Source organism: Delphinapterus leucas, chromosome 10, assembly GCF_059928025.1.
Source record: "Delphinapterus leucas isolate spDelLeu-1000000601 "Yukka" chromosome 10, BTC_Dleu_Yukka2, whole genome shotgun sequence".
Lineage (NCBI taxonomy): Eukaryota > Metazoa > Chordata > Mammalia > Artiodactyla > Monodontidae > Delphinapterus > Delphinapterus leucas.
In genome coordinates, this window is record NC_143138.1 from 9,061,369 (window position 1) to 9,088,897 (window position 27,529).

The window sequence follows — 27,529 nt, forward strand, 5'->3', positions numbered from 1 at the left end:
CTTCTTGGATTGATCCCTTGATCATTATGTAGTGTCCTTCCTTATCTCTTGTAAGAGTCTTTATTTTAAAGTCTGTTTTATCTGATATGTGTATTGCTACTCCAGCTTTCTTTTGATTTCCATTTGCATAGAATATCTTTTTCCATCCCTTCACTTGGAGAAACACACCAAGACACATATTAATCAAACTAACAAAAATTAAATTCAAAGAAAAAATATTAAAAGCAGCAAAGCAAAAACAAAAAATAACATACAAAGGAATCCCCTTAAGGTTATCATCTGATTTTTCAGGGGTAACTCTGCAGGCCAGAAGGGAGTGGCAGGTTATACTTAAAGTGATCAAAGAGAAAAACCTACAATCAAGATTAGTCTACCCAGCAAGGATCTCTCGCAGATTCGGTGGAGAAGTCAGAAGCTTTTCAGACAAGCAAAAGGTAAGAGAATTCAGCACCACCAAACCAGCTTTACAACAAATGCTAAAGAAATTTCTCTAAGTGGGAAACACAAGAGAAGAAAAAGACCCACAAAAACAAACCCAAAACAGTTAAGAAAAAGGTAATAGGAACATACATATCGGTAATAAACTTGAATGTAAATGGATTAAATGCCCCAACTGACACAGACTGGCTGAATGAATACAAAAACAAGTCCCGTAGATATGCTTTCTACGAGAGACTCACTTCAGACCTAGGGACACATACAGACTGAAAGTGAAGGTATGGAAAAAGATACTCCTATATATTTTATTTTATTTTATTTTTTAAACATCTTTATTGGGGTATAATTGCTTTACAATGGTGTGTTAGTTACCCCTATATATTTTAAATCATCTCTAGATCACTTAGAATACCTAATATAATATAAATGTTATGTAAATAGTGGTAAATACAATGTAGATGCTATGCAAATTGTTGCCAGCATGTGGCAAATTCAAGTTTTGCTTTTTGGAACTTTCTGGAATTTTTAAAAAATATTTTTAATCTGTGTTTGGTTGAATGTGTGGATGTGGAACCCAGAGATATTGATTGTCTTCTTTCAGTTGCTTGAACAGAGTCAGTCATCCCCCTCAGAGTGTCTGCACTTGATTTCTTTCTGCCTCAAATTCTTTCCCCCAACTCTACATGGCAGGCTTGTCTCTACCTCCTTGTCTCATCTCTGGTGGTCACTTATTCAGAGAGGCCCCACCTGAACCATCCACTCTCAAGTAGGGTTCTTTTTTGTGTGTGTATATGGGGCATCTAATTCCTCGTAGTCACATTTATCACAGGTAGTAGTTTTTTACTCTTTGTGTGTTGGCTTGTTTAGTATCTTTCTACACCCCTCCTCAAGACTGTAAACTCCTTGTGGTACCATTTCTATTTTATTCTCTGGGCAACTTCTGTGATAGTGCCTGACACATTGCAGGTTGGTTGGAATGCAAATATCTCTTGAGTCAATTAACTCATTCATGAAAAACCAAACGTTTTATTACAAGTTAGAAGAACTGTCTTACTGATTGGTATTTAAGTGTAAAAATGTGGCCCCTATGTTTAGTATTTAAAACTCCCATGATGTCCAATATTTTCTACTGCTTTATACACTCAACTTTCATGCACATTGCTCATTTTTCTTAACAATCTCAGTGCTTTGACAACCAAATCAGAAAAAAGAAAAGCACAGAAAAGTGTAATTTTAGCAACTACTAAGTGGACTAATAACTCCAGTGGTGATTTTAAAAAATTCTTAAGAAGCATAATTCTCAACTAATTTTTCTTATAACAGTAAACTAAGTAAGAGGCAAGCTGTTGCATATAAGATGTGGAGGAACCACACTTGTGTAGGGGGGCTGTTATTTCATTTACATCAATTTGTTGAACTATCTTCCATGTGGCCCAACCCATAAAGGAAACCATAAAATTTGTACATAAGTTAACATGCAATGTTGTTTGATTATTTTTGCCAAGTCCAACACACAGTGTAGTTATAGGGCTGAATTTTTAGAGTAGTACCAATGTAAATGGCACGATGCTTTTCATATTTTAAATTGCTTTCATAAATATTATCTCATTAGATCCTCATTATAAAAACACAACAGAGATGATTTTGGCTCTTGCTTTTGTAAAATCATACAGTTTTAGACCTTGGAAATTTACAATGTCATGTAGTTCTGTTCAGTTTATAAGTAAGAAAACTGAGGTCAAGAAGCATTAGAAAGGTGTGTTCCAGTCTCACAGCTCAATAGGATCAGGACCCAGGTCCTTTCTTGGGCAACTGGAAAATGACTGAATATGCTTCTGCAACACCTTAACATCATACAAATGACCTTAAAAATGTACAAATTTATTTATTTAAATAAATTGCACCCTTTTCTCTTAACACATGGAGCACAGTGCAATAAAAAACATCATCTATATCCTATTACCCAAATAGAACCATAGTTTTCATTTGGGGATATTATTTTCTAGTATCTTTCTCTGATTTGCATAAATACATTAATATCAGTAACATTATATAATAATGTTATATATTAAAAATACATATCTTAAAATATATATTTAAAAGGTATATAAAATTTCATTCTATGCTTTTCACTTAACATTTTATTCTCTCATTTTTAGTGCTGAAAGTCTTCATAACCATAATTTTAATACATATTTAATATGCTGCCTAATTAATGTACTGTAATTTACTTATTCCATTTTCCATTTTGGACACTGAGGCTGTTTTTACTTTTTGCTTTTACAAACCATTCTGAAGTAAACATTCCATGTAAATACCTTGGTCAATACCTCTGATAATTTCTATAGGACAGATTCTCTGAAAGATGATTACAGGACCAAATAAAATGAATATTTTTATAGTCGTTGACTCACATTGTCAAAGGGTTTTCCTTCAAAGGATGTGACAATATCGCCAAGAGTGTGTGAGAAACATTTCACTAGGTTTTATTCTCACTGGGTATTTTCATTTAAAAATACATTTCTAATTTAATAGGCAAATAGCTCCCAATTGTTCTTTTATTTTGCATTTATTTGCTTGTTATTGAGATCAAACACTTTCCAATTTGTTTACCTGATATCTTTTAAGCCTAGATTAATCTAATACTTTTTTTAAGGCAAGCTATGACACTGAAGATGAAAAAGAAATGAGGAAAACAGAGGCAGAAGTGACAGCGACCCCTACCAAGGTGATGATGATCTCAGATTATATTGTCGGGTACATTAATAGTCAGGTTATGAGAAAAAGAGGAAACAAAAGTCATAAGACTTGAGCTCATAGTGAAAAACTACTTCACCCTGGCTCAGTTTTAGATCTTAAGAGACCTTTATCCTTTGTTAAAGTTTTTACAAACTAAATGAATTAGTTTAAGGGAATTAATTTAATATTAAAAGGAAATAATGGGGCTTCCCTGGTGGCGCAGTGGTTGAGAGTCCGCCTGCCAATGCAGGGGACGCGGGTTCGTGCCCAGGTCCGGGAGGATCCCACATGCCGCGGAGCGGCTGGGCCCGTGAGCCATGGCCGCTGAGCCTGCGCGTCCCGGGCCTCTGCTCCGCAACGGGAGAGGCCACAACAGTGAGAGGCCCGCGTACCGCAAAAAAAAAAAAAAAAAAAAAAGCCATCCATTCACCGTTGCAGAATGGTATAATCCACTGTCATAAACAACATATAATCAGATTTCAGCTGGGCATTTGATAAAGGTCACTTATAATAGTTTTGCAACTAAGGCTGGATTATGACATTCAGACCAATTAGCAGTATGTGGAACCACTGATCTGAGTAGTGTGAATTAGTAAGTTGACATGAAACGCATAGGAAGTCATGGGAATAAAGCTCTGTTCCTGATCTTTTTGTGTTAAAAAACATCAGTGACTTGGAGAAAGTAATAACATTCCCATTTTTATCTGATCACACGATTTTATATTAATTCCTACACGTGGACAATTAACCAATACACTCCCATTGCACACGTCCTCTTTTCTACTTCTTCCTCTAGTAGAACAAGAAGTGATGTGTTATATTTAGGCATTTAATCCATTTATTTTTAAGCACACATTAAATGGAATTTTTCACTCTTTAGCCCTCAAGAAAGAATCAGCACAATCGTAGTTTCCTCATTTTGATCATTACTCCAAAAAGAATTCTGGGCGTGGACCAGGTGTTGTCTGAGGTAAGCATTCACGTTCTCTTCAGCCACTGGTCCTGTTCTCTGTATCACACCACTTTGGAATATCTTCACTACTCTGTTATTTTTCCTGCTACAGGGAAGTGACATCAGACTGACTTTGGGTTTAGTCACAGTCACATCGACACAAGTCCCTGCTCCAAATCATTCCTTCCTCTCCCCTTCCGCACCAGCACTTGCCATCCCCATCACAGCTCTGAATCGCTCTTTCCATTCCTGGCACGTTGCCCCGGTAGAGATAGAGGACCAGTGGTTGAATCCTCTTCCCAGACTCCTGGTGAAAGTAGCCTCAGTCTTTTACTTAATCTCAAGTTGCTCTGTCACAATCCATTTATTTCATTTAATTAAGATTTATTTAGCTTTATGCTGTGCTGGGAACTGACAAGAAAAGCAGCTATTTCATTTAAATAAGATAAGACAAGGGATAAAAATATAGAAAGACATACTCCTTGCCCTCAAAAAATGCTAAGTTTAGGAAGATGGAGTTAGTGAGTAAATCAACTTCAATTCAGCGTCATAGATGCTAGATACTATGAGAAGTATATAGGTGATGCTGTGAGCGCTCCAGGAAAGAGAATCTAAATCATCCAGGTGAGGGAGTTACACAAGGTGAATGTTTAGCAGTAAGTACCAGTTGGCTGTGTAAATAAAAGGGCGATGGGTGTTGCAGGCAGAAGTGTCAATGTGAACGAAGGCAAGAAGGCCTGAGGAGGTGAAGCTTTGGGAACTGCATTCTGTTTGGCTCAGGGAGGGTACAGAGCAGGGGGGATGTGGTGGGAAAGCAGGTGAAAAAGGTAGATTGGCTTTGGATCCTAAAAGACTTTAGACTACTTCTTAATGCTGTGGGGAGGCAAGGGAGGGTTTTAGGCTGGGGAACCACAGGGTCTGATTTGCATATTGGAGGGACCACTCCTGGCAGCCATGGAAGGTTGAGACAGTAGGGAAAAGGCAAGAGGAAGGAAGGACGATTAAGGGGTTAGGAAGCAATGTTAACAAAACGTGGTGGGGGTCTGAATAGGGCTCCTGAAGAAAAGATGGATTTGAGAGTGACGTAGGAGGTAAAACAAAGAACTTCATGAAGATTTGTCTACGGGGATGAGGAAGAGGGAGGAGATAGAAGGGAACCTGGATTTCTGGCTTCGGCAAGTTGGGTGGGCGAGGATGTCATATAGAGAGTATACACGAGGAGGGTAGGTTTCGGGCAATGACAATGGCTTTGGCGTTGGAAATGTTGCGTTTGAGATGTTCGTGAAACGTGGGGTGTGAGGCTGGGAAGCGTATCAGGCAGTTGTCTTAAAGCATCTGCAGCTCCAGATGAGTGGGCTGGGCTAGAGAGGATGATATAAATAGACATGGCCAGCGTGGACATGGTGGCTCGAACCCTGGGTTTTGATGACATCACCCAGGAAGGTGGTAGAGAGTGATCAGGTCAGAGGACCTCTGAGGATGGAGCCCTAGGAAAAGATCTGTGGTTGGTCTCTATTGTTTTGTTTTATTAAAATGGGTCCTCTTGAAGGTTTTTTTTTTTTTTTCAAGACGCTAGGCAAACTCTCCAAGGCCAAGCAGGCAGCTGAGCCAGGGTTGGAACTCAGCAGTTTGATTATATTTATTTATTTATTTATGGCTGTGTTGGGTCTTCGTTTCTGTGCGAGGGCTTTCTCTAGCTGCGGCAAGCGGGGGCCACTCTTCATCGCGGTGCGCGGGTCTCTCTTGTTGCTGAGCACAGGCTCCAGACGCGCAGGCTCAGTAATTGTGGCTCACGGGCCCAGTTGCTCTGCGGCACGTGGGATCTTCCCAGACCAGGGCTCGAACCCGTGTCCCCTGCATTGGCAGGCAGATTCTCAACCACTGCGCCACCAGGGAAGCCCCTGAAGATTTTTTTTTTTTTTTTGTAGATTTTTTTTCTTTTAATGCTGAGAGGAAAGAGCCGAAGGAGAAAGTCTGAAGAGGCAAAAGAGAGTAGGTAAGTGCAGAGTGATTTTCCGGAGGGAGCAGAAGATTTTCATTCATTTGCTCATTACAAATATTTGCTGAAATCCTCCTCGAAGCTGGGAATCAAAGATCCCTGCCCTCTTGCAGCTTACATTCCAACGGTGATGAGAGACAGCCAGAAAAATTTAGTAAGTGATAGAGTATGTTAGAAGGGGACAAAAGCTACAGAGGAAAATAAGGCTGCGTTAGGAGGATGGGGGTGGGGGGTGGGGAGAGTATATGTATGTGATTTAAAGCATGATCAGGGAGAATTTCCTGGGGAGATGACAAAAACTTGAAGGAGGTAAAGGAGAGAGTCATGCAGACTTCGAATGTTCTGGGCAGGGGAAATAGCAAGTGCAAATAACCTGAGCCTCAGAGGACAGCAAGGAGGCCAGTGTGGCTGCAGCAGAATGAGTAAGACGAAGGGCAGCCGATTAGACCAGGGAGGTCCCTTGTGGACAAATCACGTAGCTAGCAGTTTGTAGGTCTTTGTAAGGAGCGTGGCCTTTTCTCCGAGTGAGATGGGAATCTACTGCAGGGTTGTGAGCAGAAGAGGAACAGGGTCTGACAGCTTTTAAACGGTCATTTTGAGGCTGAGGACAGATTGTTGGAAGCTGTGTTAGTCAAGGTTCTTCAGGGAAACAGAGACAGTGAGGTGTGTGTGTGTGTGTGTGTGTGTGTGTGTGTATGTGTTTGTGTGCATGTGTGTGCATGTGTGTGTGTGTGTGTGTGTGTGTGTGTTTATATGGAGAGAGAGACAGAAAGAGAAAGAGGGAGAGATTGATTTTAATGAATTGGAGCACACAATTGTGAAGGCTGGCAAGTCCAAAAATCTACAGAGTTGACCAGCAGGCTAGAGACTCAGAAAAGGGTTGAAGTTCAAGTATAGAGGAGTTTGCTGGTAGATTATCCTCCTTTTCTTCAGAGAGGGTCAGTCTTGTTTGTCAGGCCTTCAACTGATTGGATGAGGCCCACCCACATTATGGTAACTTGAAGAAAGCTTAGTTTGTGGAGGTAAAAAAATAACTCATATATCTCCAATATGAGAAGTTACTTTTTAAAAAAGTTTTTCCTAATTGCTTCTTTCTAAGAATTTTTGGTAAACTTTTTATTGTTTGGTTTTATGGCTATGTCTAGGGGTCTCATGAGAATGACACTAAAATAAGCTTTTGCTGACTTGGAGGATAAAAGATAGTGGGAAGAAATCCAAATGTGTCCAACAAAAATGGTTCCCTCTGCACTTAAGAAGTTATTTTTCTAGAATTCAGATATTTGGGAAAACACTGATCTAAATCCATATTTTCTTGGAGTCAAAAAAATTTTAAGCAACTTTAAATACTACAGTAGACAATTTTTATATTCTACTCTCTTCTAACATGGAGAGTCTTTTCTTCCATATTTTATGACTTTGAAAGGTTTATTCTATTTCATAACTTGGAGCACATTTCTCATTTTCTTGCTATGTTTCCAGTAATGCAAAATTATTGACTGTTTTTGGTATTGTCTGTTCTTAATTTACCCCCATAACTGAGTTAGGACATTTCTGGATCACTTCTCCCCTTCCTGCATTTTCCCTCTTTCTTTCAAAATCTTCTATGTCAGCAGAGTAGGTTGTAGGTAAATGCTTGCTGAATATAAAAGAGTTGATGCATACCCAGAATATGCAAATTCATTGTAATATTAAGTTTAAAAACGTATCCCAAGGAAGGTAAGTGCATTCCACCCTACCACTTGCACCAAACACGCTGGATCTCTCTGTCTCCCTTGATCCATCGTCTACAGTGTGAACCTTGAACTAAATGTCAGAAAAGTTACAGTTACTAGGAAATTACGTGGAAATCAGAGCTCCCTCCTCCTTCAATTTTCTGAAAATGAAGTAATCACAGGGACACCCCTTCAAATCTCTGTAATGAATGTAAGTACAGAAAGTGCATTTGTGAACTGCGAACCCCAAAGATCTGGCTTTCTAAATTCCAAAAAAGGGCATGCACTTTTGGATGTCAAATGCACATTGATGTCAGGCATCATTAATGGCAGCACATTTTTGCATTCTGCAGTCCAACTCCCAAAAGATCTCATCGAAGAAAAAGTCTCTCCCTCTTGCCCTTGATTTGTGGGGAGGATGGTCTGACACATGAAGCTTTGTCACTCAGAGCACCACTCTGGCAGCTGGAAAGGACCTTATATAGTAGCATCGCTTCACACTCCCAGTGTTGGAAAGATCGGTTTGGAATGTGGTGACTTCGACTGCTGATAAGGACATTCCACAGGAGGATGGATGCTGGGGTCGGCTTGAGGAAGGATGGCTGCAGCACCATCACCCATTAAACATAGTCCTTGTTTCAGACCCGTGAACAGTAGCAGCAGAGTTTTCATTCATCATAGACACTGTGACCTGGGCTGGGCCCATTTTCCTTTGAAACGTTTGGAATTGCCAGCCAATACGCATCCCGTGGAGTGAGTGTGCCTTTCAGTGCGGCCGTTTATTATTATAGGGGTGACGCTGGTACACAGAGTCACTCGCGAGCTATTGTTTCCTTTGCTGAGAACAGCAGGAGGAGATAAAAAAGCCCTTCAGAAAATAACGTATCTAGACATTTGTAAACCAGTGAGCTGAGCAACTGTGTCCTGAGGACAGAAGATGCCTCTGAAGGTGACCGCACATCTAGAAGCTTCATTGCTCATCTTGCTACTATTGGGCAAGTGAAGTTCAGGGATTCAGAGAATATCCTTTCTCCTCATAAATGGGAATGAAGAACAGGGGCACTCAGAGCGCTCGTCCAAGCAGACAGCCAGACCAGCACAAAGTAAGGTGGCCTTGTCATTTTGTACCATCTGGGACAAGGACCCATCCCAGGCTACCAGACTCCTCACGGGCGCCCCTCGTTTCTCATCTTTGTCGCCACCTTCTTGGTACACAGCTCAGTGCATGGTGGGTGTTCAAACTTCCTCCCTTCCCTTTCTTCCTCCTTTGCTGTTCTCACCCTCCTACCCTGTTCTCTCCTTCCACGCCCGCCCGCCCCCCCACTCCCGTCCCAAGCCCACTCCTTTCCTTCTATCCCAGGCACTGTGCTCAAGAACAATTTGCAAAGCCTCATGCAGGGTGAATTTCAGCAACAGGCATCCTCCTAAATCTTAAGAAAAAAAAATCCCTTGCCAAAGCAATTTATTTTCAGCCCACTTCTGTGCCACTTTCAATACATTTTGGTTTCTGCTTTTTTTTTTTTTGCGGTACGCGGGCCTCTCACTGTTGTGGCCTCTCCCGTTGTGGAGCACAGGCTCCGGACGCACAGGCTCAGCGGCCATGGCTCACGGGCCCAGCCGCTCTGCGGCATGTGGGATCTTCCCGGACCGGTGCACGAACCCGTGTCCCCTGCATCGGCAGGCGGACTCCCAACCACTGCGCCACCAGGGAAGCCCAGTTTCTGCATTTTAAAACTGGCAATGATTATATATTCAGCATGATCAGACCCAGTCGTAGCCACCTAATTCATCGCTTCATTTCTCCATTCACAAGTATTTATCGTGCCCCTGTTATCCACTAAGCTCTGGGATTACAGCAGTAGATAAACAACAAAGACTGTCCTCGTGAAGCTCGGGGAGTGGGAGAGAGAAGCAATATACAAACAAACAATCAGTAAACATATATCACATCAGGCGGTAATGAATGACACAAAGAAAAACAAAACTCTCTATGCATGAGATGCATAGAGCGTGGCCGGTGGAGAGATGGATGCCTTTGGAGCAAAGACTGGAACAAGTCCTGTGGAAGCCAAGGGGAAAAGCATTGTAGCCAGAGGGAACAGCAAAGGCAAAAGCCCTGAGTCAGAGAGTGGCTGTGTGTTCAAGAACAACAGTGTAGCCAGAGCAGAAGGGTTGAGAAGGATAATGGGAAATGAGGTCACAAAACAGGAAGGGGTGAGATCTCCCACAGTCCTGCAGGCCATGGTAAGGACCTTGACTTTCCCTCTGAATCAGACGGAAAGCCAGTAAAAATTTTTGAGCAAAGGCAAGTAGGATATGATCTACTGTATCACCCAGTGGTTAAGTCCTGAGGTCTGAGGCCAGGCTGCCAGTGTTGAATCATGCCTCTGCTTCTTGCTAATTTTGTGACTGAGTGTAAGTTACTTTAGGGCTTTCTGTATGATAACTTTACCCACCCCCTCGGGTTGTTATAAGGATTCTATAAATTAATGTGTATATAAACTATGCATTTGTTAAATATATAAACTAAATGTATTTTTAAAGGATCTCTTTAAAAATTTTTACAGGGTAGTTTTGACCTATTTTTCAGCAATTGCTACAAGTGACTTTCCTAAGGTCAAAACTTGCAGATGACCAGGTCAGGATTTATATACAGGTCTGCTTGACCCTGAAGCCCACATTTTACCATACTACACGGTACCTGCCTCTTTCCCTCAGCAACCCAGGCTGCTAGAGCCATCATTAATGGGGTAGTAACACTGCATGTTATGAGTTGAATTGTCACCCCACCGAAATTCCAGTGTTGAAGCCCTAACCCCCACGACCTCAGAGTGTGATCTTATTTGGAGATCGGGTCTTTACAGAAATTATCAAGTTAAAATGAGGTCATTAGCGTTGGTCCTAATGCAATATGGCTGGTGTCATTATACAAAGGGGAAATTTGGACACAGAGACACACACACAGGGAGAAGGCTGTGTGGAGATTGGAGTTTTGCAGCCACAAGCCCAGGAACTACCAGAAGCCAGGAGAGAACCTGGAGAAGATCCTTCCTCAGCAGTTTTAGAGGGTGCACATCCCACCGACACTTTGATCCTGACTTCTAGCCTCCAGAATGTGCAACAATATATTTCTGTGGTTTTAGCCAGTCAGCTTGTGGTACTTTGTTACAACGGCCATAGGAGACTAATACCCTGTGTTTAGGCTATCTTTAATATTTTATATACTCGAATTAATCCTTGCCAAGTTTCTAGCAAAGGCCCAGTGCTGGACTCCCTGCCCAGCTAAGAGGCCTGAGTTGCATCCAACTTCATTGTTGTCCAAACCCTTTGCCCAACAGGTGACTGAGGAGCTGTAGCCAATCATTTACAATTAAAGGTGATGGCGCGTCACATCACTCACCTAGGTCTCTGACGTGCGCTCATTTCCTCCTGTAATTACCCAGTCAACACCACCTGTTAATAAACCTAGGGGGTTGCCAACATTGATCAAGTAAAACGTGAGGAAATTGGATCCTATGGAAAAATGTCACATCGAAGTATCAGAAGCATTTTTTAAAATCTGTTCTGATTCTGCTGACTTTTTAAGTAGGACAAATCATCCCTGATGAGTAGAGATTGCCCACACCTGGGTAGATAGCCTGGTCAGTCGCTTCATTTTAATTGCCTGTTGTGTGGTTTCATTTTAGCCTGAGATCTTAATTCCCACAACTGATCTCCACAGCATGCACACTGAGAGGTAGTGCACCTGCTGAAGATGGATTTAACCACACTAAACTCTCCATTAAAAAGACCTAGTCAGGGACACTGCCTTTATTTAAGTTTTAAATGTTTGTGCAGTGTGGTGGCATATAAGTGCTCAATAAATATCGTTTTCATTATTACACTTGATGTTTTCCCTCAACCTTGATCTCTTCCCATAGACAATTTAAATTCCCTGTGTTAATAATAAACCAGAGGTTTCCACTGAATTCCTATAGTTTGCACACTCTTCTACAAATGCTTACTACATTGCCCATAACTGCTGAGAAGCAACCTCTGAAGCAGACTGGGGCGGCCAACTTAAGGTCTGATCCACTGCTTAGTAATTTCATAACTACTTTGTAATCAACAACCTAGATTTAAGGATCATGGTGTGGAATACGGCAGGTCTTGATTTGAATTCAGCTGTGCCACCCACGAGCTGTTGGTCAGGTTATTGAATCCCTCTGGGCTTCTGTTACTTCAAATGTAAAATAAGGATGAAAATAATATCTCAGTCGGGATTATTTTGAAAATTAAATGAGATAGTACACATAAAGTGCCTGACACCCAGCAAGCACTCTTCAAATGGTAGGTAGCTAGTGCAGCTGTTTACTCACTACGGGGTGTTACTACGTGATATTTTTAGAAATACCTTCTGAGGCCATTGCTCCCCTCAATAATAACACTGAAAGGCTATAGATTTTTTTTTGCCTCTGAAGAAGCAATTGTTGATTCCCTGAAAGAAGGAAAGTCCATAAGGATTATTTAAGTCAACGCTTCATTAATACTGATATTTCAATAGGAGGCACAGGACAGTAGTAATTACTTTTTTCTAGTTCTTGATTGACACCTTCCATTAACTTAGATCAGTGCTTTGAATCACCTAATGTCTCCCAACCTTTTGAGCAATTTCCCAGAAAAAGGTAATAATGATAATAATGACAACTAATATTTACATAGTGCTTGCCAGGAACCAGCTACTAGTCTAAGTGCGTGTACATATATTTTTTTTCTTTTAATCCTCCTAAATCACCCTAAGAAGTAGGCACATCTATCCCCATTTTTAAGCTGAGGAAACCGAGGCACAGAGAGCTTAAGTAACTCACTCGAGATCATATACAGCTAGCAAGGGGCAATATAGCAGAACGCCGAAGAGGAGATACCGCCAATCCATTGGTCTTCGTGTTCTTTTATCATGTTTTATTATTATTTTAAAATATATCATGAAACATTTCATATATACAAAAAAGCCCAGGTGATGTAATCAAGTTGTTGCTGGTGAACTTTCTAGGACGCAAAGCAGAGCAGGAAGGAACAAGAGCCCGTCTTAGGGTCAGGGCTGGGGGAGGGGGAGGAAGCATACAGAAAAGAATCACCTACCATGGAGTACACACTGTATCTATCTGATAGTCATAGGGTATTTTGAATTAAGTTTCATGAAAATGTTTATATTCTTGATTTCATAATTCGCCTCTAGGAATTTATCCTAGGGAAACTGTTGGAGGAAAATACAATTTTCATCGCATTGTTATTTATAACCAAAAAATAAAGAAATAGCTTAAATTCTTGGAATAATAGGTTAGCTAAGTAAGTTGTGATATATCCATATGATGGAATAGTATGTAGCCCTTACAATCAGGGTCTATGGGGGGGGGGTCTATCATCCCCTTTGTACCCTCACCATCCACATTTCTATTTGAGAAAGTATCTTTCTTTAATGTAGCAATATATCAGGATTTGGATGTCAAAAATAAATTTTATATATATATATATATATATATATATATAAAGTATGAAGAAAATACAACACTTTTATTTTTACTACCCAGGTGAAACTATAAAACATTACCAGTAACATTGAACAGCACTATGTAGCCTTCCCAACCGTAACCCTAGATAAACACTCAGAACTTTGTGCTTGTCTTTCCTACTCATGTCTTTATTCTTTTATTTGTAGATCCCTCTACACACTATTGTTTAGTTTTGCATGCTTTTAAGTTCAAATTTCCTGGCACATTGACTGTATTTTTTGATAACATCCTTTTATTTTCCCTTCTCTATTCACCTGTCTTCCAGTTTCTCTTTCCTTTCTCTTACCACCATTTCACCATTCACACCAGCCTCCAGAATCACAGAGTTCAGGGGGATGTCAGGTTGAGTTTTGAGCATTAAAGCTCCCAATCGCAGTGCAGCAAGCTGGGGAGAGAGCAGGAGACCTAACGCTTACATTGCAACATTAAAAACATAGTATGATATCCTCCGATTTATCTTTCATTGAACTGAAGGGTTTTGTAGAAACTCTCCTCTCTGTTCCTCTCTCCCTCCGCCTCTTCCCTTTTCTCTACACCTTCCACTGGACATTTCACAAACAAATCTCTGGAGTGGAGTCTATTCTACTTAACAATAAGCCCCTCTAGCAGTTGGAGTCACAAAACCACAGTCAGACGTGGAGACAGCTGTAAACCCTGCTTTCCCAGATGGAGAGCAGCCCGAACAGGGATTTGGTGGAGGGAGTTGGGAATACATTAGGCAAAGTCTGTGATGAGAACAAAAGAGGCAGATGACTGGTCACCACTCCATCTTAGAGGGCAAGAGTGTAGCATTCCAGATTTTTCATCACCTTGGGGTCTGGCAGGGTCATTAGCATATTTCCAATAAGCACAAGAAAGAAACAGAAAGTGACATGTATCTGGGGGTGCGCCTGCCTGCCTCTCTCTTGTGCAGACAACTGGAAAATATGACTCCCCCCAATCCCATAGGGGAGGGAGAAATTTGGAACTGTTCTGATGAAAGAGATGATGAAAGAATGGAGCTAGATGAAGAGGTTCAAATGCTGTTCCTGGTCTGAGAAAAAGAAATGACTCATTTTTAATAAGATAACTGCAAAGAGTACAGTCGTGCGGGTAGAATCCTCTCACACTGGCACCCTGGCGGATAGAGAGGGGATAGGACATCCAGCATACATATGTGTGCACCAAACAGCAGTGCAGTAGACTAAGGAGAGTCGTCCGTAAGCCTCCAGGTAGACACGGGGTGCAGGTCAGCCTGGCCCTGCCCAGGCCTATGGCTACTGCCTGGGAGAGTGTATTGCAAGCACCACATCACTGATTTGCATCACCTACAGATATGTTTATGGATAAATTTATTTTATTTTTTTAACATCTTTATTGGAGTATAATTGCTTTACAACGGTGTGTTAGTGTCTGCTGTGTAAAAAGTGAATCAGCTATATGTATACTTAAATCCCCGTATCCCCTCCCTCTTGCGTCTCCCTCCTACCATCCCTATCCCATCCCTCTAGGCGGTCACAAAGCACTGAGCTGATCTCCCTGTGCTATGCAGCTGCTTCCCACTATCTATTTTACACTTGGTAGTGTATATATATCAATGCTACTCTCTCACTTCATCCCAGCTTACCCTTCCCCTTCACCGTGTCCTCAAGTCCATTCTCTACGTCTGCTTCTTTATTCCTGTCCTGCCCCTAGGTTCTTCAGAACCATTTTCTTTTTTGTTTTAGATTCTGTATATGTGTGTTAGCATATGGTATTTATTTTTCTCTTTCTGACTTACATCAATCTGTATGATAGTCTATGGATACATTTATGAACAAAGTGTCTAAGTAGCACAACTACACAGGAAACAAAAATGATCGACTTATGCAAGTGTGGATTTATTTTAACCATCCCATTCCATGCCTTTCTCTAGCCAGGTGAGTCTAGGCTACCATCGCTCTTGTCTTGGTCGTCTCTCACCCCGTGACGCTCATCCTCTGTGGGTGACCCGGGTGTATGGCGGGTACTGTTGTAATAAAATCCCGCTCTGACATTCACTACAGCTCCCCATCAAAACCACTCCTTCCTCCCCGTTTCGTGGCAGGGTGTTCCTGCCACTATAGTGCCTGACAATGGCAGATAATCATTTTCCCCGTGTCTTTTGCAGCTCAGCAGAGCAAGCATACCCAATTCTGGCCAAAGGAACTTGAATGTTTCAGGAAAATATCTTACGTTTCCTAATTCCAAAGAGAGGTTTCTCTTTGTTTGTTTTGCTTCCGTAGAAGAAGCGTGTGATGCTTGGAACTGCAGCCCCTGTCTTGTGATCATGTGGAAACAGCCCCAAGATCATGAAGAAGCTGACCCAGATCCTGGACATCGCTGAGCAGCTGAACCAGTCTTGGAAATCCCTGTCTCTAGGCTTCTTGTTAGGTAAGAAAGATGAACTTGTCTAAGCCCCTTTTAGTCAGATATTTTATTTCCTACAGCAGAGAGTATTAATGATAAATTGCAGCAGAAACCGACACACCATTGGAAAGCAATTGTACTCTAATAAAGATGTTTAAAAAATAAATTGTAGCAGAAACCGACACACCATTGGAAAGCAATTGTACTCTAATAAAGGTGTTTAAAAAACATGATAAATTGCAACATATTATGCCATGTAGTAATGAAATGTGTAATCACAGTGCCCTTTTATAGACCCCTTGGGTGGGCTTCCATTGCAGGTGGAATAAAGTATAGGGTTACCAGGCCTTGTGCATCAACCCCTCCACCTCTCCAAGGACTCAGACTTTGTCCTATGTTCCCTACCCACAACCTCCTTTTCTTTCTTGTTTTCCATCCTGGCCAAATTTCTACCACAGGGCCTTTGCACACATTGACTCTATCCTATTCCTTCCTCTATACCTAGCTTTAAGCTTTAAGGCAGCTTCTTCATAACAGCCTTGCTTTGTTACCCAATCTAAAGCAGATCTCGCATGCTACGCCTTCTGACTGCTCCCTGCTCTTTCCTCGGTGACTATGGCTGACGGGGTGGGATCCCTCAATGTGCATTCCAACCTCCTTCTAGAAGGCAGGGGCTGAGGCTGAAACCGCCTTTTCCGGGCTCCCTGGAAACTGGGCTCTAGAAGTGGTTGAGATCCTGCCTATCAGACATACACGCAGAGATGGTTCTCACGCTGTTGCATGAGCAGAGAGTGGTGGCTAGAGGAGCTATTTGCCGGCTGGGAGCCTGGAGGAGGAAATGTGATTTGCACCTTGACAAAGGCACCAGGTCCCTTCGTGGCCTAGTTTTGCAATATGGTTTGGGGCATTGATGCAGGAATTTTTGCGAAGAGTTTGTTTCTTTAGGTCTCTTTCAAATGTGGAGCCAGCTATAATTTTTAACACGTCCCTTTCTGCTTAAGTTGTCTAGGGTGGATCCTGTTGTCTGTAATTAAAAACCTGACGCATAAAGAAATACTCACCGTGATTGTAATTTTATATCTATTCATACATTGCCTTGTTACCTGGTATCTCCTGCTAGCCTCTATGCCCTGAACTCTCAGCACGGGGTATGCACATATCTAGGGCCACAGTTATTTACTGAGTGGGTAAATGAATGATTTAAAAACACCAGACATTGCGTATAAAGCTTTAAGAAAAAATAAAGTCCTGAAGTCACATGTTTGATATTTGAAACTCTAGCCACGTGTAAGAAGCCAGGAAGCTAACATTTACAGTGAATTTCCAACTTGCTGATTTCACCTGGCAGACTCGTGGGTACGACAGCCAAATTAAAAAAATAAACAAACAAACTGAAAACCAGGGAACATGAACTCTGTTATGAAATGAAATAATAATCCTGACCGTAATGATCTTGTTTCTCAAGATATGGAATTTTACTCAGGGAGATTTCCCTGGCCCTTTCCAATCCCTCCCAAGAGGACAAGCTACACTCTGATCTGAGACGCTGGCATAGAACCATGGAACTCTCCATGGAGATGCAGCCTCACCTTCTCTCTTGGGTGATTCCCTGATTAGACGCTGGCCATGCCATGCCCAGTGGACCGTCAGATCCATGAGGGCATGAACCCATGTCTGGTTTGAGTAATCACTGTTCCTGATGCTTCCTAGCACAATGCCTAGCACACAATCAGCACCCAGGAAATAAATAGATTGTGCTGCATGCTGTTTAAGCATCAATTCTGAGGAGTTTCATAAAGGACTAAAGTTAGTGTTATATTTACATTAATGAATCAGATATCTCTTTTTACGTCTTATTGGTGTATGTACATTATAAACGCACAATCCCTGTCTCATACATGTAAAAATATATTTTCTACAGCCTACACAGTCTTCTTTAATTGTAGTAGGCTCTCTCTTTCACTGTGGTTTTTTTCCATCAACTACTAAAAGTAGCAAATAAGTGTATCTCTTGCTCTCTTTGCCCTCCCTCCCCATAGCTGGGCTTGTTCCCTGAGTCTGCTCTCTATCTGGTATTTCAACTGAAAGCTCATACTCTCTGAAGTTGCCCAATGTTTGGAGTTGTTCCTGGGTGACTGACTCTCACCATTATAAATATTAGAGAGGAGGGAGTGGGAACTGAGGGGACAGAGGGAAAAGGGGAGAAACCACAGACCTCAGAAAAGCCCTCCAGAAAGATCATCTCCCCAGGAGACAAAACAGAGGTTCATGTTTCTTCACTGTGGCCACATGTTCCTACTCAAAGGCTGGTGTTGGCTGGAAAAAAACATGTTTCTGCCATGTTTTCTTGTGTTTAATTCTGTTTTGTTTACTGATCTATAAGTTACGTTAATAAGTATAGATTTTACCGTTTTAATCCAATCCAATTTGCAGTACATTTCATCCTACACACAGTAGGCATATATGACGTGGAGATCATTTATGCAAATCAATAACGTATTTTCTCTTCTTTGATGTTTATAATTGGCTTTTGTGCCCCAAATCTCCACTGAGTCTAAGAGTTTCCATTAATGCACAGATTATCACTTCCTCACTTTATGCCACCAATAGTTGAGATTCCCTAGTCCCGAAATGCTCTGATGCTCTTTCTTGTGACCCAGAGCTGAGGACCCTGCATCTGCTCTCGTCCTCCCATTGCATCCGTCTTCTTGCACATGACTCCCAACACACACACACACACACACACACACTTCACCTGTCCTTGAGTCCATGCTCCCCAGGGAACTGGGAATCTAGAGGGTGCTCTCAGAAGCCTGTCTGAGGGCATGACACACACATGCTGAGCTGCAGGAGTGAAGGTAAAATTCACAAAGACGGGGGCACAGAGACCCTGAGCCCCAGAGCCCGGGGTGTTTGGGAACCAGGGAGAGTGAAGGGAGGGAGAAGTGAAGGATGATGGAGAGGAACTAACGCAGTTATTCTCCAGCACCTGCAGCCCACGACGCCCCCAAATTCACACCCTTTTACTTTGAAATTGCTAAACCAAGATTGCCTTCAGGCTCTGGGAGTCTTTTCATTTAAAAGTTGTATCTTTTGTAGTATTCAACTCATGCAAAAGAATATGTGCAACTCAAGTAAGTTTTGTCACAAAATGATAACCTAAATACTTGTGGGCCTGAGATTCACATGTCCATGGAGGACCTTGTAACTCAGTTTCCACTAACTTTTCACAATTACCTGAAATTCCTTTTATAGAAGACAAAAGCTTTCATGCTAGACATTGACAGGAAGGCTAAAAACAGCAGCTACCAGAGAGAGGTGACACATTGGTATGAATGAGCTTCAGGCAAAGCCTGAATGGTGACAGCCTCGTGCTTTGTAGGTGCAGGGGGCTGGGGGGAGGGGCAAGGGAGAAAGGGGGCTCAGAAACTCTAAAACTAAATGCCCCGAGCTGAGCTTCACACAATTTTTTCCATGCCTGTGCCCCTTATATCTATCTATTCAGGGACACATGAAAATTGTGGACAGAGGCACTCCAAGTCGCATGCTGTCACAATTGAGCCTTCTAGAAGCTGTTTCCAAGATAGCAATATTGCTATTAGTAATATTTATAATGTACTGAGTGCATATGAAGTGTATTGCGCTCAGCTCTGGGGCTTCAGCTCTGAGAAAAAGTGAAATTTAGCGTTCACAAACACTGTAGTCTACCGGGGGGACAGACAAGAAATCAGGCAGTTATCACACAGTCTGAAAAGTGTGATTTTTATTCCAGTTTAATGCACACTTTCACAGCATCCTAGAGTCTCCTTAAAATTGAAACCAAAGACCTTTTTGGGGAAGTGATTTGTTTAATACACGCCTCCCCTGATCTATTGTTATTCCAAGAGGCAGAGGGCTTGAGTCCGTCCTGCAGATGCTCTACAAGGCACTTAATAAATAATCGCTAAATATCAGAGCGAGGAAACCACCAAATGCTAGAAGAGAGGCAAGCATGGAGACCTGAGGGACAATTAACTCTATCCCGGGGCTCAGGGAGGCTTTGGGGAAGACCAAAGCCTGAATCCTACAAGAAGGAGCAAACCCCTTAAAGTCCGGGAGGCAAGACCGCTCAGCGCGCATCCCGTTGGAACTGGGACCTGTGCAGCTGGAGCTCAGAGCTGCTGCTCTGTCCACGGATTTTAGTGCAAAACAGAAAACAGTGCCATCACCAGGTGGATAAGTTGCCAGAAGGCGCCCCCTCTCTAGACCAACCAATTAGAGAAAAGACACTTTTCTTCCAGGATGATTGACTGTGTCTTCCCCTTGTCCGGGGCCACCTGCCCAGCTGGCCCAGTAGCCTTGGCAATGGGGAGGTGGGTGGCCAGAACCGAGCTAGCTCTAATAAGCCGGGACAGACCCACAGGCAGCCTTTCTGGCCCCATAAGGAGTTTGAACTTCATTCTGTGAGCAATGAGCTTTTGAAGAACTTTAACTTGGGAATGACGCTGCCACAGAACTTTATTCAGCAGACACTTCTTGAGCTCCTGCTTACGTGAGAGGCTCACATTGATAGGTACCTGCACTGGTGGAAGCTACAGTTTAGTGGTGAGAAAATGGGCTTTGGGGCCGGCAGCAGGTAGGAAGAGCCTCTTGAACTAGAGAGAGAATCTTATAACCAACCCTGTGAGGCAGACACGGTGATCCCCATTATACAGATGAGAAAACTGAAGGAAGGGAGGTGAAGTAACTTACCCACTGCTACACAGTTTCAAACTCATATCTGTGCGATCATAAATCCCACAGGCTGGCACCACAGAGAAAAAAGCAAAATGCTGAACAGTATATGTCCTTACAAAAAATTTAAACGTGAAAATAAGCAAGATAAATCACTAATTGAGCACACACACACACACACACACACACACACTAGTGAAATACAGCCTCACTTTCCAGAAAATGCAGTCTGGAAAGTATTGGTCAGAATATGGCCAGGGGCCTAGCTTTCAACCCTATATGGGCTTATTCAGACAAGTTAGTTCCGTCCTGGGTGAAAACATTCCATAATCACAGACCTTGCCTCTCAGCTTAGCAGGGCCCCTCGAAAGTGAATGCTATTCATAGGATCCCAGAGCTGTAAAAAGCCGGTCGGAGTACCCGATTTGGAACTCTCAAATTCAGTTGAGCAGTTTTGTGAATTAATGTCAGTTTTCTCTTCTTTTCTGGAAGCTCTCTAGGGGAGGAACTCCGTATTCCAAAGTTTCATCACCCTGATCAGTAAAATGTTCCACTGCGTTCAAACTCAATCTTGAGTATGGGACCATCTCTCCCTTCTTTGGTCCTCTATTGGAAGGGAGGTCGGAAAGGCTCTTAAACGTATTTCTTCTCTGAACTGGACAAACCCCAGTTCCTTTTAAAGTTTACCCTAGGATTCATTTTCTCTCTTTATAAAGTGTTCATTTCTCTTCTCTGAACTGTCTCCTTTCCAGTTTCCTTTCTGAAAAAAAAAAAAAAAAAAAAGCAGGAATATGCATTTTGGGAAACAGAAAAGCCAGCAAGGGTAGTTACGACTGATGCCTGTTCTTGGTGCTGCTGTGTTCTACAGGTTGTTGTGAGCACTGAATTGATGAAGACTGAACCATTGCTCCCAGGGGAAGCAAAGGTTAGGTTCCTGTGAGCCTCTGGTCACGTTTTCATCGATCGACCAATACCTAACCTTGTTCTACGTGTGTTTTTGTCGAAAGACACTTTATGTCAAGTATCACGTTGATTCATCAACATTGAATTCATGGCCATTAGAGCTATAACTCACACCTGAATGAAACACACAGATTTTCTCCGTAAGGCACATCACACAGCCTCTGTGCTTAGGACGCTAGATGGCCCTTCGGCACTATGCCTGGGGGACATTTTAAACAGTGAAACCACTCCAAAGACACAGAAATGCAAAGAACGTGGCACTAAAGACATAGCAAAGACGACACTTTATCAGTATGGGAGCTGAAACAAGAAGCTGGGAACATGCACATTGGTAACTCATATGCTTCCCTGTCCTGCCTGTGTCCATAAATCACCGTGAAAGTGCTGTGAGAATTGCTTCAGGGGTTACAAATACATTTTAGCAAGTAGGTAGATTTGACTGTGTTTGTTCCTTTCTGTTAAGTGATCGGGGCCTTTTACAGATGATAGGAAAAAGGGTGAGAGGAGGGAACTGGGCATTTTTTTGGAGATCCAGAAGATTGTTGAAAATGATTTTGTGAGAGGTATTGTACCTGGACAGTAGCTAAATGGCCTAAGGTGGAGACGTATAGTTCCTTACATCTCCAGCAATCTGCCTGCAGATCTCCTAGTGTGAAAAATGGCTTGCTATAAGATGCAAGTTTTGTCATCCTGTACGTGTAATTACATTTTAATAAAAAATAGCTCGACAGTGAGCCATGAGATTATACAGCCCAGAAGCTGCTGTGAACTTTCAGCCATCAAACCCCGGCCCTCCTGCCCCTACAGCAGCCCTGAGTTTCTGCCCGGTGGTGGGTGATCGGACACGCTGACCCACAATGGGCTGTGAGGGCTCCTGTGAGCCGCATTCTTTGCTGGGTACTTTCACTTGAAAGACAGTGCATCAAAACTCCAATTCAATAAATCAAAAGCCAAATCCATACTTAACAGGAAAAGACAAAAATCACTGATTTAAAGGGATGACCCAAATCTAAAACCTGATGGAAAAATCATGTCATGAAATCCATTCAAAACATGTACTTCTTGGGCTTCCCTGGTGGCGCAGTGGTTGAGAGTCTGCCTGCCGATGCAGGGGACACGGGTTCGTGCCCCGGTCCGCGAAGATCCCACATGCCGCGGAGCGGCTGGGCCCGTGAGCCATGGCCGCTGAGCCTGCGCGTCCGGAGCCTGTGTTGTGGGGAGAGGCCACAACAGTGAGAGGCCCGCGTACCGCAAAACAAACAAACAAACAAACAAACAAAAAAACATGTACTTCTCGTAGTTCCCATATGCATTTGCTGCTCAAGCTCGACTAGTAAAAGTTATTTTTTTTTCCTCCTACTGGAACTAGCCTATAATTTGATTTCTAGATTCTTCCAGGGTTGTGCTCTGAACAGAAACAAAATGAAAATATTTCAGGGGCTTATTTGACAACCACTGCAAAAGAAAACACATGGTTATCTGTGGAGTCGTAGGTTAAAGCTATAAATTTATTTTATTAAACAGAAAAGGAATGGGTGAAATTTAAAGACACTGTAACCCTGACCCTGTTTTCTTGGAATAATATTCTCGTCTGATTTATTCCTTTAGTTTTTACTTAGAGATATCACATGCACACCAGTGGTAACCCCTTCTTTTTGGTAAGGTTTTATCTCTCATAAAAGTCTGATGTATTCAGTGATGAATTTGGATTAAAAGAAGTTTTTCCAAAAAATCCATAGACTTAAAACTACAAAGAACACATTAACCCTTGCATTAAAGAAGGAAAGGGCAAAATCTTGACATTTCCTCCAAGAGAGAGCAGTTCTTCACCTTCTTTATATAATCTCTTAGAATATAACATCTAATATATATATATATATATATCTTATTTTATATATGTATATTTTAATATATACTATACGCATCTCAATATATATTATATATCTTAATATATGCCATATATATGCAATATATATATAATTTCTAGTAACATGATCACAGTTTCCATTAATACTAGACTAGATCACTGTTTGGGAAGTCTGTTCATATTTTTAGTAATTGAGTTTATTTTTTTTTCGCAGACAATACAATGTCCAGTATCAAATAAATAAGGGTCAGATGATTCCCAAATAACAGGACCAGAGTGTTCATAAGATTCGAAGAAGCTGAGTTAGATCATTTCACAAGGACAAATGCAGCTCTCCTCCAAATTCAGTAACTCGTGGAAGGTAGCGATCTTGTCTCGTCTTTCCTCTGAGCCAAGCAGCCTGGCGCTGTCACGCTCATCTTTCATCTCCTGTGCCTTCCACCAAGTGTTAGTTTTTATAGTTGGGAGAAAAATTTATGAATTTCTTAGTTAAAACGAAAGTGAGTCTATGAAAATGAAGTTGATCCTAATTGATCCTGATTCTCTCACTCCAACTATGAATAAATAGGCTGGAGGAAATCGCTGTAAGATGTGAATTAGTGATGCAGCTTACTGACTGTAGCTGTTGTGACTCATTGGATCGGCCTTTCTTTCGTTATTTTATAATGAAAGGTTGTTGCGTGCAGTCTTAAAAGCAATGAGAAAATCAACAGAATGTTCTTGGAATGACTGCTGGCAAACTTTCTTTTATTTGTCTCTGTTCTCTTCAGGGAAAAGAGAGGGCACGTCACTTTCAGAAGGATTAAAAGGTCAAAGGTCTTGGTGAAGGGACGTCTACACAAGCCTTTAGAACACTGTTATCAGAGGATCAGCTAGAAAACAATCTTCCAGCTAATCTGCCTGGATCCAAAGAAAACCCTTTACCTTTTGTTTCCCCCCATTTTTTTCCCTTTACCGAAGCCATCTTCCACAAAAGCCTCTCACTTTGCCTTGATGTCTTAGCCTAGGTTTACAGGATCCGAGTTCTTCTCTCTCCAGCTCTCTCCCTTTTTCTCAGCACCACCTTGGTCTCCAAGGCTAGCCCTTCCTTCCTCACCCTGTCCTCTTCCTGCCTTTCCCTGACATCCTGCCGTCTTTGCTTGGTTCCATCTGGGATTCCCCGTAAAGCCCTCCCAGCCTCCACAAGAGCCCAGACCTTAGCTGACGCAGAGCCTCTTCTGAGGGAGAAAAGACACTGACTTCCAGATTGCTGGTATTAAAGATCATCTGGTCTACCTGCCTTGTTTGTCCACCATGTTATAGGTGGACAAAATTCATGGAATTGCCCGAAGTCACACAGCCAGGTGGCGGCTGAGCCTAGACTAGGACTCAGAGCTGTTCGTTCTCCATGGCCTCTAATAATGGCTGCACGTTTGTTGCAAAGTCCTTTATGTAGTCCAGCTGCTCTCCTAATCTAAGGCAGTTAACCCAGCGGGCAAGATTGCTGTTCCTGTCCTGACGCCAACTCAATGAGACCAGGGTGGCATGCATGTTGGCAAACTGCAAATGAAGAGGGGTGGCTCTGCTTTACACCCAGAGCCCCGTGATCTGGACTCACGGCCAGAGGCTCCAGTCACTGCACCACAAGGGGGAAGCAGACTTCTCACCACCTCAGGGTGGATGTCGCCAAGAGACCCTCCTTCTCTCCCTCATCACTGCACTTTGTGAACCACTGCTCACCAGGAGATTGAGTAAGACGGAAACCGCGGAAAATCACACAGTGTGTGTGTCGGTTTGACAAGAGTTTACATAACACTATAGGAAAAGAAACCCAATAAAGCTGTCAGCTTTGCTGGGGCTGTCTTCCCCTCCCGCCCAGCTGGAGACGGAAGAATGGGGAGGACCCAGTACTCCCTAGTGCCCTGTGCTCCTTGGTCATCAGTCACAGAGGACAGGAGCCTATCTGGATGTTTGTATTAGGTTTGGGAAGTTGACACTTGGTAGTGATGCTGAATGCACTTTGCTGTTCACTTTTTGTGGTTGGAAAAATCCTCCTAATATCATACATTAGAATAAAGCACCACCTTGTGGTCTGATGCATTTATTAAAGCGGCAAAATCTGAGAGCTGAGACTGGAAATGCTCCCCCACCTGGCAGCAGAGAAGCCAAGTTCTGAAAGCTGACTCCAGGGTGGCTGAAGGTAGCAGGAGCCCCAAAATGTCTTTCTGCTCCTTCTGGGGGTTCTCGGATCAGGTAACAACAGCATCACCTTCCATGGTGCGAGTTTCACGTTTCTGACACTAAAATACTATGTTATTTACATAGAGTAACCAATTTAATCCTTTCAAACCCACAGGGAAATGAGTCTTAATATTTAAACTTTAGAGGTTGCAGCTGAGGTCACTGCATGATCCAACCGCACTTAAGTGCAGAGCTTAGATTAGGGGTCAAGCCCTTCGGACACAAAGTCTCTGCTCTTAACCACTGCTCTGCTGATCCCCAAACCAAGACCAAGACCAAGACCAGGGTCCACTTCAAGTTCTCTCTCCTAGGGGACTGTGGTTCTGGACTCTAATCAGAAACAGCTAGAGTCTTACCTGAAATTCACTCAGGGGGCTGGAAGCAACCCATTCCTCAAGGCTTACTTGGTAAGGAAAGTCTGTACTCAGAGGTGGAGACTCCACTGGTGCCCATCCACCTTCTGAGATGGCCAGAGGTGAGGGATTTTGAGGATGAGCCAGAAAGTGGCTGAGCAAGCAACCAGACCCGAAATCATTTCACGAAGAAACAAAACCAGGAAGAGATATTTGGCAAATATTCACTTGTACAATTATAGTGCTTTCCTGAACCATGATATTTTATCTTCTTTAAAAAGTAATTCTTTTATCATGTAGTTTGTTTTAAAGGGAGGGTTGGAGAGTTTGTTTGGTTAGTATATAAGGTGAGTAGGTAGTAGTAATATAGGTAGAATACTTTTAGAAGGGAGGCCTGGCCCCGGTCTTGTTCCTGTGACATTGTGAGTATCTTTGGACAAGTCACTTCCTTGTCTCGGGATCTCAATGATCTCATTTGTAGAACAGGGGGTTGGACTTGACTAAAACGTAGATGGCTCTAAAATAGTGCACAATGCAACTGTGGAAAATCTGAGTCAAGAACTTCAGCTTTCTCCATTTCCTTAGAAAGTCTATCCTGCCCATGCTTCCTTCCTATTTTCAACTGAATCTGCTGTTAATTTTGGTAGCACTGTGACCTGCACACAGAGATGGTCAATAACATTTTCTAATGACGATGACTTGGGGAGATATATGCGTCTGTTTTTCCAGAGGAGGTAAATCCACATAGTTCATGACTTCCTAGTCCCTTTTCATCCACCAAAAAAGAAATCCAAACAGTGTTTTAAAGTTCTATAAAAAGAGGACGCACTGCTATGGATTTTCTTCCCTTGGAGGGTTACTATAAAAAGAGGACGCACTGCTATGGATTTTCTTCCCTTGGAGGGTTACTATGTGACACCAAGACTGTGCCTGTTTGTTTCAAAGCCTCTCACCTTCTATTTCCTTCCTGAGTTCTCACTCTGGATGTCTATTTGTTGAGCCCTTCTTTTAACAGGTAATCTGTACTAGCGTAGACCCCAGGACAGGGCTGTCCAATAGAACTTTCTGTAATGTTGAAAATGTAATTAGTGCTTTGCAATGTGGCAGTCGGTCAACAACCAACAGTGGTAGGTGACTCTACTGAGCATTTGAAATGAGGTTCGAAAGCCGATGCACTGAATGTTTAATTTTATTTAATTTTAGTTTATTTAAATCTTAATTTAAGTTGCCACATATGGCTGCTGGTTACCACACTGGTGAGTACAGCTCTATAACATTGTTATGACACAGGTCTTTGCTTCAGACTCCGTGGTTTTTCTAGGACATCAAGCATATATTATAACAGAGCTATCCTTAATCCTGGCTCTATAAGCAGACCTTTAAAAGATTCTTTTTCTGTGTTGTTTTTCTTGAAAACAGGGTTTCAAAAATGTAATGGTATATTAGTCTTTGTAAAATATCTATCTTTGAGATAAATGAATTTTTCTTAATCTTACCCTAAATGATAGAAAAAGAATTCTGGTTTGATTCCATGGAAATAGAAATTATTCTTTAGTTTAAGTAGAAAAAGAAGTATTTTCTCACTCTGTAGATTTTTTTCTGGTTAATAATGGAATAAATTTGAATGTAATCTTAGAATATCTTCCAGTTAATG